Raw genomic sequence first — 14,900 nt, 5'->3', positions numbered from 1 at the left:
TTTCAGAGGTACAGATCTGTGATTCAACAGTCTTACACAATTCACAGTGCTCACCATAGCACATACTCCCCAATGTCTATCACCCAGCCACCCCATCCCTCCCACCCCCCACCACTCCAGCAACCCTCAGTTTGTTTCCTGAGATTAAGAATTCCTCATATCAGTAAGGTCATATGATACATGTCTTTCTCTGATTGACTTATTTCGCTCAGCATAATACCCTCCAGTTCTATCCACGTTGTTGCAAATGGCAAGATTTCATTCCTTTTGATGGCGGCATAATATTCCATTGTGTGTGTGTATATATATATATATATATATATACATACTAGATCTTCTTTAGCCATTCATCTGTCGATGGACATCTTGGCTCTTTCCATGATTTGGCTATTGTGGATATTGCTGCTATAAACATCTGGGTGCACGTACCCCTTCGGATCCCTACATTTGTATTTTTGGGGTAAATACCCAATAGTGCAATTGCTGGATCGTATGGTAGCTCTATTTTCAACTTTTTGAGGAACCTCCATACTGTTTTCCAGAGTGGCTGCACCAGCTTGCATTCCCACCAACAGTGTAGGAGGGTTCCCCTTTCTCTGCATCCCTGCCAACATCTTTCGCTTCCTGACTTGTTATTTTAGTCATTCTGACTGGTGTGAGGTGGTATCTCATTAAGGTTTTGATTTGGATTTCCCTGATGCCAAGCGATGTTGAGCACTTTTTCATGTGTCTGTTGGCCATTTGGAGGTCTTCTTTGGAAAAATGTCTGTTCATGTCTTCTGCCCATTTCTTGATTGGATCATTTGTTCTTTGGGTGTTGAGTTTAAGAAGTTCTTTATAGAGTTTGGATACTAGCCCTTTATCTGATATGTCATTTGCAAATATCTTCTCCCATTCTGTCGAGTGTCTTTTGGTTTTGTTGACTGTTTCTTTTGCTGTGCAAAAGCTTTTTATCTTGATGAAGTCCCAATAGTTCATTTTTGCCCTTGCTTCCCTTGCCTTTGGTGATGTTTCTAGGAAGTTGCTGCGGCTGACATCGAAGAGGTTGCTGCCTGTGTTCTCCTTTAGGATTTTGATGGACTCCTGTCTCACATTTAGGTCTTTCATCAATTTTGAGTCTGTTTTTGTTTGTGTGGTGTAGGGAAATGGTCCAGTTTCATTCTTCTGCATGTGGCTGTCCAGTTTTCCCAACGCCATTTGTTGAAGAGACTGTCTTTTTTCCATTGGACATTCTTTCCTGCTTTGTCAAAGATTAATTGACCATAGAGTTGAGGGTCCATTTCTGGGCTCTCTATTCTGTTCCATTGATTTATGTGTCTGTTTTTGTGCCAGTACCATACTGTCTTGATGATTATGGCTTTGTAATAGAGCTTGGATTCTGGAATTGTGATGCCGCCAGCTTTGCTTTTCTTTTTCAACATTCCTCTGGCTATTCGGGGTCTTTTCTGGTTCCATACAAATTTTAGGATTATTTGTTCCATTTCGTTGAAAAAAGTGGATGGTATTTTGATGGGGATTACATTGAACGTGTAGATTGCTCTAGGTAGCATTGACATCTTCCCAATATTTTTTCTTCCAATCCATGAGCATGGAATGTTTTTCCATTTCTTTGTGTCTTCCTCAATTTCTTTCATGAGTATTTTATAGTTTTCTGAGTACAGATTCTTTGCCTTTTGGTTAGATTTATTCCTAGATATCTTAGGTTTTGGGTGCAATTGTAAATGGGATTGACTCCTTAATTTCTCTTTCTTCTGTCTTGTTGCTGGTATATAGGAATGCCACTGATTTCTGTGCATTGATTTTCTATCCTGCCACTTTACTGAATTCCTGTATGAATTCTAGCAGTTTTGGGGTGGAGTCTTTTGGGTTTTCCACATAAAGTATCATATCATCTGCAAAGAGTGAGAGTTTGACTTCTTCTTCGCCAATTTGGATGCCCTTTATTTCTTTTTGTTGTCTGATTGCTGTGGCTAGGACTTCTAATACTATGTTGAATAGCAGTGGTGATAGTGGACATCCTGCCGTGTTCCCGACCTTAGGGGGAAGCTCTCAGTTTTTCCCCATTGAGAATGATATTCACTGTAGGTTTTTCATAGATGGCTTTTATGATATTGAGGTATGTACCCTCTATCCCTATACTCTGAAGACTTTTGATCAAGAAAGGATGCTATACTTTGTAAATACTTTTTCTGCATCTATTGAGAGGATCATATGGTTCTTGTTCTTTCTTTTATTAATGTATTTTATCACATTGATTGATTTGTGGATGTTGACCGAAACTTGCAGCCCAGGGATTTGTGGATGTTGACCCAAACTTGCAGCCCAGGGATAATTCAACAGTACATTAAAAGGATTATTCACCACTTGGTCGTGGTGAATAATCCTTTTAATGTACTGTTGAATCCTATTGGCTAGTATTTTGGTGAGAATTTTTGCATCCATGTTCATCAGGGATATTGGTCAGTAATTCTCCCTTTTGATGGGGTCTTTGGTTTGGGGATCAAGGTAATGGTGGCCTCATAAAACAAGCTTGGAAGTATTCCTTCCATTTCTATTTTATGGAACAGTTTTAGAAGAATAGGTATTAGTTCTTCTTTAAATGTTTCGTAGAATTCCCCTGGGAAGCCATCTGACCCTGGGCTCTTGTGTGTTGGGAGATTTTTGATTACTGCTTCAATTTCCTTAGTGGTTATAGGTCTGTTCAGGTTTTCTGTTTCCTCCTGGTTCAGTTTTGCTAGTTGATACATCTCTAGGAATGCATCCAATTCTTCCAGATTATCTAATTTGCTGGCATATCAGTGCACATAATATGTTGGTGCTGGTTGTGATCTCTCCTCTTTCATTCATGGTTTTATTGATTTGGGTCATTTCTCTTTCCTTTTGATGAGTCTGGCCAGGGGTTTATCAATCTTGTTAATTCTTTCAAAGAACCAACTCCTAGTTTTGTTGATTTGTTCTACTGTTCTATTGGTTTCTATATCATTGATTTCTGCTCTGGTCTTTATTATTTCTCTTCTCTTGCTGGGTTTAGGCTTTATTTGCTGTTCTTTCTCCAGCTCCTTTAGGTGTAGGGTTAGGTTGTGTATTTGAGACCTTTCTTGTTTCTTGAGAAAGGCTTGTATTGCTATATACATTCTTCTTAGGACTGCCTTTACTGCATCCCAAAGATTTTGAACAGTTGTGTTTTCATTTTCATTGGTTTCCATGAATTTTTTAATTCTTCTTTAATTTCCTGATTGACCCATTCATTCTTTAGTAGGATGCTCTTTAGCCACCATGTATTTGAGTTCTTTCCAACTTTCCTCTTGTGATTGAGTTCTAGTTTCAAAGCATTGTGGTCTGAAAATATGCAGGGAATGATCCCAATCTTTTGGTACTGGTTGAGACCTGATTTGTGACCTAGGATGTGATCTATTCTGGAGAATGTTCCATGGGCACTCGAGAAGAATGTTTGTTCTGTTGCTTTGGGATGGAATGTTCTGAATATATCTGTGAAATCCATTTGGTCCAGTGTGTCATTTAAAGTCTTTATTTCCTTGTTGATCTTTTGCTTAGATGATCTGTCCATTTCAGTGAGGGGGGGTGTTAAAGTCCCCCACTATTATTGTATTGTTCTCAATGTGTTTCTTTGCTTTTGTTATTAATTGGCTTATGTAAGTGGCTGGTCCCATGTTAGGGGCATAGATATTTACAATTGTTAGGTCTTCTTGTTGGATAGACCCTTTAAGTATGATATAGTGTCTTTCCTCATCTCTTATTACAGTCTTTGGTTTAAAATCTAATTTGTCTGATATAAGGATTGCCACCCCAGCTTTCTTTTGGTGTCCATTAGCATGGTAATTGGTTTTCCACCCCCTCACTTTCAATCTGGGGGTGTCTTTGGGTCTAAAATGAGTCTCTTGCAGACAGCATATTAATGGGTCTTGTTTTTTTAGCCTGTGTCTTTTGATTGGGGCATTCAGCCCATTTACATTCAGGGTAACTATTGAAAGATATGAATTTAGTGCCATTGTATTGCCTGTAAGGTGACTGTTACTGTATATTGTCTGTGTTCCTTTCTGGTCTATGTTACTTTTAGGCTCTCTCTTTGCTTAGAGGACCCCTTTCAATATTTCTTGTAGGGCTGGTTTCGTATTTGCAAATTCCTTTAGTTTTTGTTTGTCCTGGAAGCTTTTTATCTCTCCTTCTATTTTCAATGACAGCCTAGGTGGATATAGTAGTCTTGGCTGCATATTTTTCTTATTTAGTGCTCTCAATATATCATGCCAGTCTTATCTGGCCTGCCAGGTCTCTGTGGATAGGTTTGTTGCCAATCTAATGTTTCTACCATTGTAGGTTACAGATCTCTTGTCCCAAGCTGCTTTCAGGATTTTCTCTCTGTCTCTGGTACTCGTAAGTTTTACTATTAGATGTCGGGGTGTTGACCTATTTTTATTGATTTTGAGAGGGGTTCTCTGTGCCTCCTGGATTTTGATGCCTGTTTCCTTCCCCAAATTAGGGAAGTTCTCTTCTATAATTTGCCTCAATATATCTTCTGCCCCTGTCTCTCTTTCTTCTTCTTCTGGGATCCCAATTATTCTAATGTTGTTTTGCCTTATGGTATCACTGATCTCTCGAATTATGCCCTCGTGAGCCAGTAGTTGTTCATCTCTTTTTCTCAGCTTCTTTATTTTCCATCATTTGGTCTTCTATATCACTAAATTTGTCTTCTGCCTCATTTATCCTAGCATTTAGAGCCTCCATTTTTTTTTTTTTTTAGATTATTTATTTATTTATTTGTCAGAAAGAGAGAGATACAGAGAGCACAAGCAGTGGGGAGCAGCAAGCAGAGAGAGAAGCAGGCTCCCCGTTGAGCAGGGAGCCCGATGTGGGGCTCAATCCCAGGAGTCCGGGATCATGACCTGAGCTGAACGAAGCCATACGCTTAACTGACTGAGCCACTCAGGCGCCCTCAAAATGATATATTTTTTTTTTTACTTTTACTATGTTATGTTAGTCACCATACAATACATCATTAGTTTTTGATGTAGTGATCCACGATCCCTTGTTTTCATATAACACCCAGTGCTCCATGCAGTACGTGCCCTCCTTAATACCCATCACCGGGCTAACCAAGCCCCCCTCCCCCCTCCCCTCTAAAACCCTGTTTGTTTCTCAGGTCCATAGTCTCTCATGGTTCATCTCTCCCTCCAATTCCCCCCGCCCATTTTTCCCTTCCTTCTCCTAATGTCCTCCATGTTATTCCTTATGTTCCACAAATAAGTGAAACCATATGATAATTGACTTTCTCTGCTTGACTTATTTCACTTAGCATAATCTCCTCCAGTCCCATCCATGTTGATGTAAAAGTTGGGTATTCATCTTTTCTGATGGCTGAGTAATATTCCATTGTATATATGGACCACATCTTCTTTATCCATTCATCTGTTGAAGGGCATCTCGGCTCTTTCCACAGTTTGGCTATTGCGGACATTGCTGCTATGAACATTGGGGTGCATATGGCCCTTCTTTTCACTACATCTGTGTCTTTGGGGTAAATATCCAGTAGTGCAATTGCTGGGTCATAGGGTAGCTCTATTTTTAAATTTTTGAGGAACCTCCACACTGTTTTCCAAAGTGGCTGTACCAACTTGCATTTCCACCAACAGTGTACGAGGGTTCCCCTTTCTCCACAACCTCTCCAACATTTGTTGTTTCTTTCCCTGTCCATTTTGGCCATTCTAATTGGTGTAAGGTGGTATCTCAGTGTGGTTTTGATTTGGATTTCCCTGATGGCTAATGATGATGAACATTTTTTCATGTGTCTGTTAGCCATTTGTATGTCTTCTTCAGAGAAGTGTCTGTTCATCTCTTCTGCCCACTTTTTGACTTGATTATTTGTTTTTTGGGTGTTGAGTTTGAGAAGTTCTTTATAGATTTTGGATACCAGCCCTTTATCTGTAGTGTCATTTGCAAATATCTTCTCCCATTCTGTGGGTTGCCTCTTTGTTTTGTTGACTGTTTCCTTTGCTGTGCAGAAGCTTTTTATCTTGATGAAGTCCCAAAAGTTCATTTTTGCTTTTGTTTCACTAGCTTTTGGAGATGTATCTTGAAAGAAGTTGCTGTGGCCGATGTCAAAGAGGTTACTGTCTATGTTCTCCTCTAGGATTTTGATGGATTCCTGTCTCACATTGAGGTCTTTCATCCACTTTGAGTTTATCTTTGTGAATGGTGTTAGAGAATGGTCGGGTTTCATTCTTCTGCATGTGCCTGTCCAATAGGCATGTTTTTTCCATTGCATGTTTTTTCCTGCTTTGTCAAAGATTATTTGACCATAGAGTTGAGGGTCCATATCTGGGTTCTCTATTCTGTTCCATTGGTCTGTATGTCTGTTTTTGTGCCAGTACCATGCTGTTTTGGTGATCACTGCTTTGTAATATAGCTTGAAATCGGGCAACGTGATGCCCCCAGCTTTGTTTTTCTTTTTCAACATCTCCTTGGTGATTCGGGGTCTTTTCTGATTCCATACAAATTTTAGGATTGTTTGTTCCAGCACTTTGAAAAATGTCATTGGAATTTTGATCGGATGGCATTGAAGGTATAGATTGCTCTGGGTAGCATAGACATTTTAACAATGTTTATTCTTCTGATCCATGAGCATGGAATATTTTTCCATCTTTTTGTGTCTTCTTCAATTTCTTTCATGAGTGTTTTGTAGTTCCTAGAGTATAGATCCTTTACCTCTTTGGTTAGGTTTATTCCGAGGTATCTTATGGTTTTTGGTGCTATTGTAAATGGAATCGTTTCTTTAATTTCTCTTTCAACAGTTGCGTTGTTAGTGTATAAGAAAGCAACTGATTTCTGTGCATTGATTTTGTATCCTGCCACATTACTGAATTGCTGGATGACTTCTAGTAATTTGGGGGTGGAGTCTTTTGGGTTTTCCACATAAAGTAGCATGTCGTCTGCGAAAAGAGAGAGTTTGACTTCTTCTTTGCCAATTTGAATACTTTTTATTTCTTTTTGTTGTCTGATTGCTGTTGCTAGGACTTCTAGTACTATGTTGAACAACAGTGGTGAGAGTGGGCACCCTTGACGTGTTCCTGATCTTAAGGGAAAGGCTCTTAGCTTTTCCCCATTGAGGATGATATTCGCTGTGGGTTTTTCATAGATGGATTTTATGAGCTTGAGGAATGTTCCCTCTATCCCTATACTCTGGAGAGTTTTAATCAGGAAAGGATGTTGTATTTTGTCAAATGCTTTTTCTGCATCAATTGAGAGGACCATATGGTTCTTCTCCCTCCTCTTATTAATGTGTTCTATCACATTGATTGATTTGCCAATGTTGAACCACCCTTGCATCCCGGGGATAAATCCCACTTGGTCGTGGTGGATGATCCTTTTAATGTATTGTTGGATCCTATTAGCTAGGATTTTGTTGAGGATTTTGGAATCCATATTCATCAGGGATATCGGTCTGAAATTCTCCTTTTGGGTGGGGTCTTTGCCTGGTTTGGGGATTAAGGTAATGCTGGCCTCGTAGAATGAGTTTGGAAGTTTTCCTTCTGTTTCTATTTTTTGAAACAGCTTCAGTAGAATAGGTATTATTTCTTCTTTGAATGTTGGTAGAATTCCCCAGGGAATCCATCAGGCCCTGGACTTTTGTTTTTTGGGAGGTGTTTGATCACTGCTTCAATCTCGTTACTGGTTATTGGCCTATTCAGGTTGTCAATTTCTTCCTGTTTCAGTCTTGGCAGCTTATAGGTTTCCAGGAAGGCTTCCATTTCATCCAGATTGCTCAGTTTATTGGCATATATTTGTTGATAATAATTTCTAATAATTGTTTCTATTTCCTTGGTGTTGGTTGTGATCTTTCCCTTTTCATTCATAATTTTATTAATTTGGTTCCTTTCTCTCTTCTTTTGGATAAGTCTGGCCAGTGGTTTATCAGTCTTATTAATTCTTTCAAAGAACCAACTTCTAGTTTCATTGATCTGATCTACTGTGTTTCTGGTTTCTAATTCATTGATTTCTGCTCTAATTTTAATTATTTCTCTTCTAATGCGTGGCTTAGGCGTCGTTTGTTGCTTTTTCTCTAGTTCTTTAAGGTGTAGAGTTAGTTGGTGAATTCGGGATTTTTCTATTTTTTTGAGTGAGGCTTGGATGACTATGTATTTCCCCCTTAGGACCGCCTTTGCAGTATCCCATAGGTTTTGGACCGATGTGTTTTCGTTCTCATTGATTTCCATGAATTGTTTAAGTTCTTCTTTGATTTCTTGGTTGACCCAAACATTCTTGAGCAGAGTGGTCTTTAGCTTCCAAGTGTTTGAATTTCTGCCAAATTTTTCTTGTGATTGAGTTCCAGTTTTAGAGCATTGTGGTTGAGAATATGCAGGGAATTAGAGCCTCCATTTTTGATTGCACCTCATTAATAGCCTTTTTGATTTCAACTAGGTTAGATTTTAGTTCTTTTATTTCTCCAGAAAGGTTTTCTCTAATAACTTCCATGCTTTTTTCAGGCCCAGCTAGTATCTTTAAAGTCATCATTCTGAACTCTAGTTCTGACATCTTACTAATGTCCATACTGATTAGGTCCCTGGCAGTTGGTACTGCCTCTTGTTCTTTTTGTTGAGGTGATTTTTTCCGTCTTATCATTTTGTCCAGAGGAGAATAGATGAATGAGAGAACAGAATGCTAACAGGGTAACAGTGTCCCCAGAAAATATACACTAAACAAATCAGAAAAGACCTGAAACTGGGGGAAAAGAAAGGGAAAGAAAGAAAAAAGAAAAAAAAAAAGAAAAAGAAAAAGCTAAAAACAAACAAAAACAAAACAAAACAAAGAAGACAGAATATGATCAAATATGATCAGGCTGGTGCATAGATCAGTGCCACACACTAGATTTTGGGCGTATTTTGGTCTGTTAGAAGAAAGTGCCTCCCAAAATTTTAATGAAAGAAAAAGTTATGTATGTACAAAAATAAGGGTTAATACGATGAAGGGATGGAATATGACTGTAAAGATGAAAATTATGAAAGATTTTATAAAAGGAATTGATAAGATAAGAAGTTGGTTGAAAAAAGAAAGAAGAGGATTTAAAAAAAAAGAGAGAGAAGGTGATCAGGCAGGAGACTAGAACAATGCCATAAACTAGAAATTTAGGGCATATTTTGATCTGTTAGAAGAAACAATCCCAAAATTTTAAAGAGAGAACAACTTATATATATATATACCAAAAATAAGGTTAACTACTATGAAGGGATAGAATATGACTCTTCCAGAAAGTGGTCGCTTTTCTGTTCAGAGAGTTGTTTCTATTCTTTTCTTCGATCTGTTGAGTTCGTAGGTGTTTAGAATGGTTTGATCCCTATCCAGCTGAATTCCTTGGACCAGATGAAATCCAGGTCTCCTACTCCTCTGTCATCTTGCTCCTCCCCCCCGAACATGTTTTTTTTTTTTAAGATTACTTTATTTACTTGAGAGAGCGTGCTCACATGTGTTCGCACACGCACATGCGTGAGAGAGGAGAAGAGGAAGCCGACTCCCTGCTTAGCAGGGAACCCAAGGCAGCTGGATCCTAGGACCCTGAGATCATGACCTGAGCAGAAAGCAGATGCTTAACCCACTGAGTCACCCTGGCGCTTCCACACATGGTTTTGCAGGTAGCTAGTTAATTCAGAAATGGAATGCTGTGCTCACATCTTCATTTACTCTGATTCTTCATCTTCTGGTTTCTGATTTTTCATTGTGTTCTGTGTTCTCAAATAATAATAGTAATTTTTTTTCCCATGATGGTTTACCTAAAGTAACTTTTCTGAAAATAGTCATTTTTCCTAAGTTCCTATAGCCACCCTTTTCTAGAAAAAAACATTTCTTAAAATTATTTATCTTTCCTTAGCTTCTACCTAGAGATTGCTTGCAATTTTTCACAGTCAAATCTTTGGGCATATGTGGCTGTTGAGATGTAGGTGGGTAGATGTCTTGGTGTGATGCAAGTGCTCAAGTAGCCTTAAGTTAAAACCACAGGTGACTCTGCTCTAGCCTATCATTCCAGGCACCTGCCCTGATCCAGATCACCTCAGCTGCTTCCTCAGACTGTAGAAAGTCTCACACTCATGTATAACCCTCCACCTCAGTTATTCACAGGTGACTTTTATGGGGTGCTTTGGAGATGATGAGGTACACTTAGAATAATATCATCTTGCAAAATATACATCTAGCAAGACCAAGAGGAAGATTGTGAAAATTTGAAGTTTACCGTATGTCAGGAAGCCCTAGAGATACCAGGATTTGGGCCAATCAGTTTTTGCATGAGAATTTTGCTCAAGAAGTTTATTTTACTTGTTGGAAAACCATAAAAGAGTGGACTACATAAGTAATTACTATTTTACACATTATTGATTTTTTTTCTTTAGGAGATATCTTTTAGAAATATTCATTATAACAAGAGGACTGCTTTACCTTACCAAAGGGCGAGGATAATTATGTTTAATACTTGGTATAAAATGAACATAACATCTAGACTGTGATTACTCCAAATCATTTAAATTACTTGACAGTATACATATCTAAAGTAGATTTGATTTGATTTCCTTTGCAAAGAGGTTGAATTAACAAAAGAGGTTAGAGTAAAATAATTGGTAAAGAAAGTACAAAAGTAGTGCATCATGAGGGTAGAAAAATTGCCACAAATTGTTTTGTACTCTCAAAATTAGCTATGTTTTGTATGTGTTAGTAGACAATACATACTTTAAATTCAAATCTTTTTAGATATCCGAAGGCATATGACCAAGACTAGCCTCTTTACAGCAGTGATGATTTTAACAAGATCCCTTCATAATACCTCCATATATTATCTTGCTTATGTAATTTTAGCTATTTTGCAAAAATAATTTGCATGTCTTCTAAAATAGATTTGATTTTTATTTCTACTTTCTTCAGTAACTTTGGTCATGTTATCACTCAATGTGCAGGTAGTATGTCATGGGATTGATGTTGAAATTGGGATTTTAAAATAATTTAGGCTAAGAAATCTATTGCACATTTGACATAAAACATGAAGAAAATGGTTGAAAATGTGGCAAGAAAAATAAATGTATTCATTTTTTCATTTGCAGGAGATTTTGGCAAATAATAAATTATTTGTGATTTTATGACACTAGACACATTTTTATGTCCACCATTAAAAGTGAACCTCATCAAAATTGATTCTGTCTTGGAGAAAACATGAAAACCAAGAACTTATATACACACTCATATACATACAGATAGAAATAGCTTTCAGAGCAGGAAGTAGAAAGAGTGATAAGGCTGTCAGAGAAACAATATATGAACTGAAAGTAACTTTCCTATACAACTTTGGAGTAAGACTAAGTGTACAGTAAGAAAGGAGAAGTTAGTGATCATATTTCAGTTCAAATAACAGTAGTAAAACAGACTTTAAATTATGAGATCTATTTTTTTAAGAAAAACATTGATTTTTCCCCCCAAAAATTATAGACAATAGGGTTGGACTTCACAGGGAGGCCGTTTGACAGATGGTTAAAGCAAAACACATGCATCTGTCAATCATTTTTATCAGTTCTGACACCTTATTAAAAATCCAAAGACATGTTTTATAATTTTAAAAGGAAAAATTACAAGGTATACATTCTCTAATAGTTATTGGACCTAGCTTTAAAACTCTTCTTCAAACTGCCATAACCTAAGAAGTAAATCTTTGGGTCAAGAGTTTTTTCCCTGCAAAAATGCATCAGATCATCTGCATTAGAAATGGTTTTAGATGTTACATCTAGAAATCTACTAAGCCTAAATGTTTATAAGTATTAGGCAGAAGTTCTTCTCAGTTACTTCTGGTGGTTTAATGTAAGGAACTATTGTGAAGCGAATTTATTTTTAGTACTGAACTAGATATAAATCAGGTTATGACAGTTTTATAAGCCTCTGTGTACCCTGTACTCTTCATCAGACATTGTATAATACAGCTTCATGGAGCAGGCAGTGAAGAGAGGACCTGTGATCTTAAGGCTGCAGAGAAGAGTGAAGTGAAATCATTCTGACAGAACCAAACTTCCTGCTGTAAGGTAAGTTAAGACTCATTGTGAGGCCCCTACTATATAAAGGGAAATATGTGATACAGTGACAAAACATAGCAAGAAAAAAAAAAATAAACCAAAGCATGTGATCCTGAGAAGATTGATGTTGGACAGTCTGAACCAATTCCAAATTCCTTGTTTATGCTGACATATATACCCCACTATTTCTGACCTCTGGGCTATAGAGCATGAAGGATCCTCTGCCTTTAGTGGCCTGTCACTGGCCCCTTTTCCAATAGGATAATGCTTACCTGTTCCTAGGACTCAGCTCACATAACCCCTAAGGGACCCCTCCTTTCATGCTCTCTTCCCCTGCCCTGCCATTTTCGGTTCCTGGGGTCTCTTGTCCTGGAGGCCGAGATCTTGCTTCTTGCCTTTCTATGCTCAGTGTCTAGCCCAGCACTTGGCACCCAGCTGACATCCAACCAGTGGCCATGGAATAGGGGGTGGTGAATGAACACATGAAGGATGCTTTCCTGGCTTTCATTCTGGCCATGTGACACCATCCCAGTCCTTATGGAGCAGAGAAGAGCTTGTGACTATTGAGGGAAACTCCAAGCCCATGTCATACTTCTGCACAATACGCAAGTCTTTCTGTTCTAGGCTTCCTTCCCCCCGCTCCCCTGCCTTTAAATTCACTTCACATCTTCAGATTTTCGTTTTGCCAGTTTGAATGAGGAGAGGAGGAAGGTGGATGAGGGTGACGTTGTCCGGAGCAGCTGCCACCTGCCTTGACAGAGTCGTATCCAGAGGCAAGACAGGCAACGTGAAAGAGGCACACCTTTCCTCTCAGTTTTCAAGTATATGGTTATGTGTTTTCATCTTTTTGTGTTAGAAGCTTCAGAAGGGCAGACACTTTTTTGCTTGCAGTAGTTGGGGTCAGAGTAAAAAGGGATTTAAAAGCCAATCAATAATAGCATATAAGCTTGGGCATGTTGGGAATGGCTTTTATTTTCTGTTTCTTTACAACCCGGGCATAGTCAGACATGCAATATGTTGTGTTGTCAGTCCTTTTGAATAGAAATGAATTAAATTGAAGCATGTGTTTTCTCCCCCACCTTGTACAAATTGCATCAGAAATCTATTTGAAAACATGTGTTTGAGTGTGCGTGCATGTGTGAGTGTGTGTGTGTGTGTTTGTGTTTATGCAAAGAAAGGGAAAGGGGGAGTTTCTAAAAGGGAAATCTGGCTACCAAACAAACAAAAAAAAAGGATCAATTATTTGGCCAGAGTCTTTAGCATTTCTACAGACTTGAAAGCCATTCAAAATGTCCTGTCCTCAGATGCAACTGATGAACCCAAAAGATTGGGAAAAGGAAAAAGGAGAGTGGTTGATGGTCATAAAGGGGCATGATTTTCATTCATTAGAATATTGAGCTGCCACCAGACTTCATCATGGACTTCAAGGACCCCTTGTCAAGTAGTGACCTGAAGTTGATGTGACCCTCAGAGCGTTGCCTCACCCACAGCTATTTGTAGTCTGTACCATGTGGAATGTGTACTGGAAGAACATGCAATAGTGCTTGTGCTTCAGCACAGTGAATAAAAACCAATACTGGTTTTGGTTATTTTCTTTCCAGACTGGTAGTCTGTGGATCCTGTAGTTGTGTGACAATGCCCCTAAAATATCCACTCTCTCAACCTTACCCACTCTGAGGAGAGAAAGGGAAGGATTGTGGAAACAGATGAGAAAGTGGAGTGGGGTAAGGGGCATCTCTTGTATGGAGTGAGAATGTTACCAGTATTGACTCAGGGTTCTCGTCTATCACTAACATGGCCACTCTAGACACAGTGTTTACTGTAGACATTCAACTGTGTGAGAGAAAACTGCCAAACACAGCGGAACGCCATTTGTGATGGGACATGGTGATAATACCGAGAGGCCCAGTGGATGTGACAGGGACAGTTGATGCCACTAAACTTAATTCATGGGTTCAGATCCTGAGATATTTAGCAGAAGAAGCTAACACAGCATTCCATGTATTTCCTTGTTAGTAGGAAATTTAACAAAAATGACCATGAGCATTTATATTCTATCAAACTACCCATAAACTACACATATAAGTTAAACATGCATTTATTGAAATGATGTTGAAACTGAAGTAATAGTTTTTGATCATTAAATAAAGAACATACTTTCCTGTTTGTTTGCCATGGTTGTTGAAAGTTGGGTGGAAGGTATGGCTTTAGCAGATGTAAAAATTAAAAAGAAAGCTACGGGCCCCATACAACCCACATTAGCTATTTGATCTTGGAAAGTTTGCTTTACCATTCTGAGCCTCACCTGTTGTGAAGATTGAATAAGATAATTTTTTTTTAAACACTCAGTGATGTGGCAGACCTATAATAGTGCTCAATTAAAAGAATTAATTGTAAAAAAAGCTACCTGCTAAATCTTTAAACAACAGGGTAAGATTAGGTACCATTTTATTACCATATTTTAGAAGAGATTAATACTAGTAATAATCCTCATGAATCTTACCATATCCTCTGATAACTTCCAGTAAAAAGAACAGAATTAGATGTAGGGTCAGACTATTTAGAGATTCAACAAATATTGTTTATTTCTTGCACCAAAAATGACAAAAATACCCTCGAGAATATATTTGTTTCTCTATAGGATGGTTCCTTTTATGACCCCTCCAAGGACTGTATTATAAAGAAAAGAAATGATATTTTGAAGAGTTTAAATATTACAAAATTTAAGTAGAAAAAAAAAAAAAAAGACCAAGACAGTATATTTTTGGGTGGAAGAATTTTATACAAGTCCATCCTTTATATGATCTTATCATCATTTTACTGAGCCCTTGGGTGTATTTTAGCCAC

At 38.1% G+C, this 14,900-nt stretch overlaps 1 long non-coding RNA gene across 1 annotated transcript in view; it reads left to right on the top strand.

Moving 5' to 3' along the window:
• The window catches only part of LOC116634097, a 325,131-nt gene extending 313,114 nt beyond the window's left edge, over positions 1–12,017 (top strand). The window contains exon 4 of the long non-coding RNA XR_004299857.1: positions 11,948–12,017. This is a non-coding gene — a long non-coding RNA (uncharacterized LOC116634097). The remainder of the gene's footprint in view (positions 1–11,947) is intronic.
• The last annotated feature ends 2,883 nt before the right edge of the window (positions 12,018–14,900 follow it).

Source organism: Phoca vitulina, unplaced genomic scaffold, assembly GCF_004348235.1.
Source record: "Phoca vitulina isolate PV1807 unplaced genomic scaffold, GSC_HSeal_1.0 scaffold8, whole genome shotgun sequence".
In the NCBI taxonomy this organism is placed as follows: Eukaryota; Metazoa; Chordata; class Mammalia; order Carnivora; family Phocidae; genus Phoca; species Phoca vitulina.
This window is presented reverse-complemented; position numbering and strand designations above follow the sequence as displayed.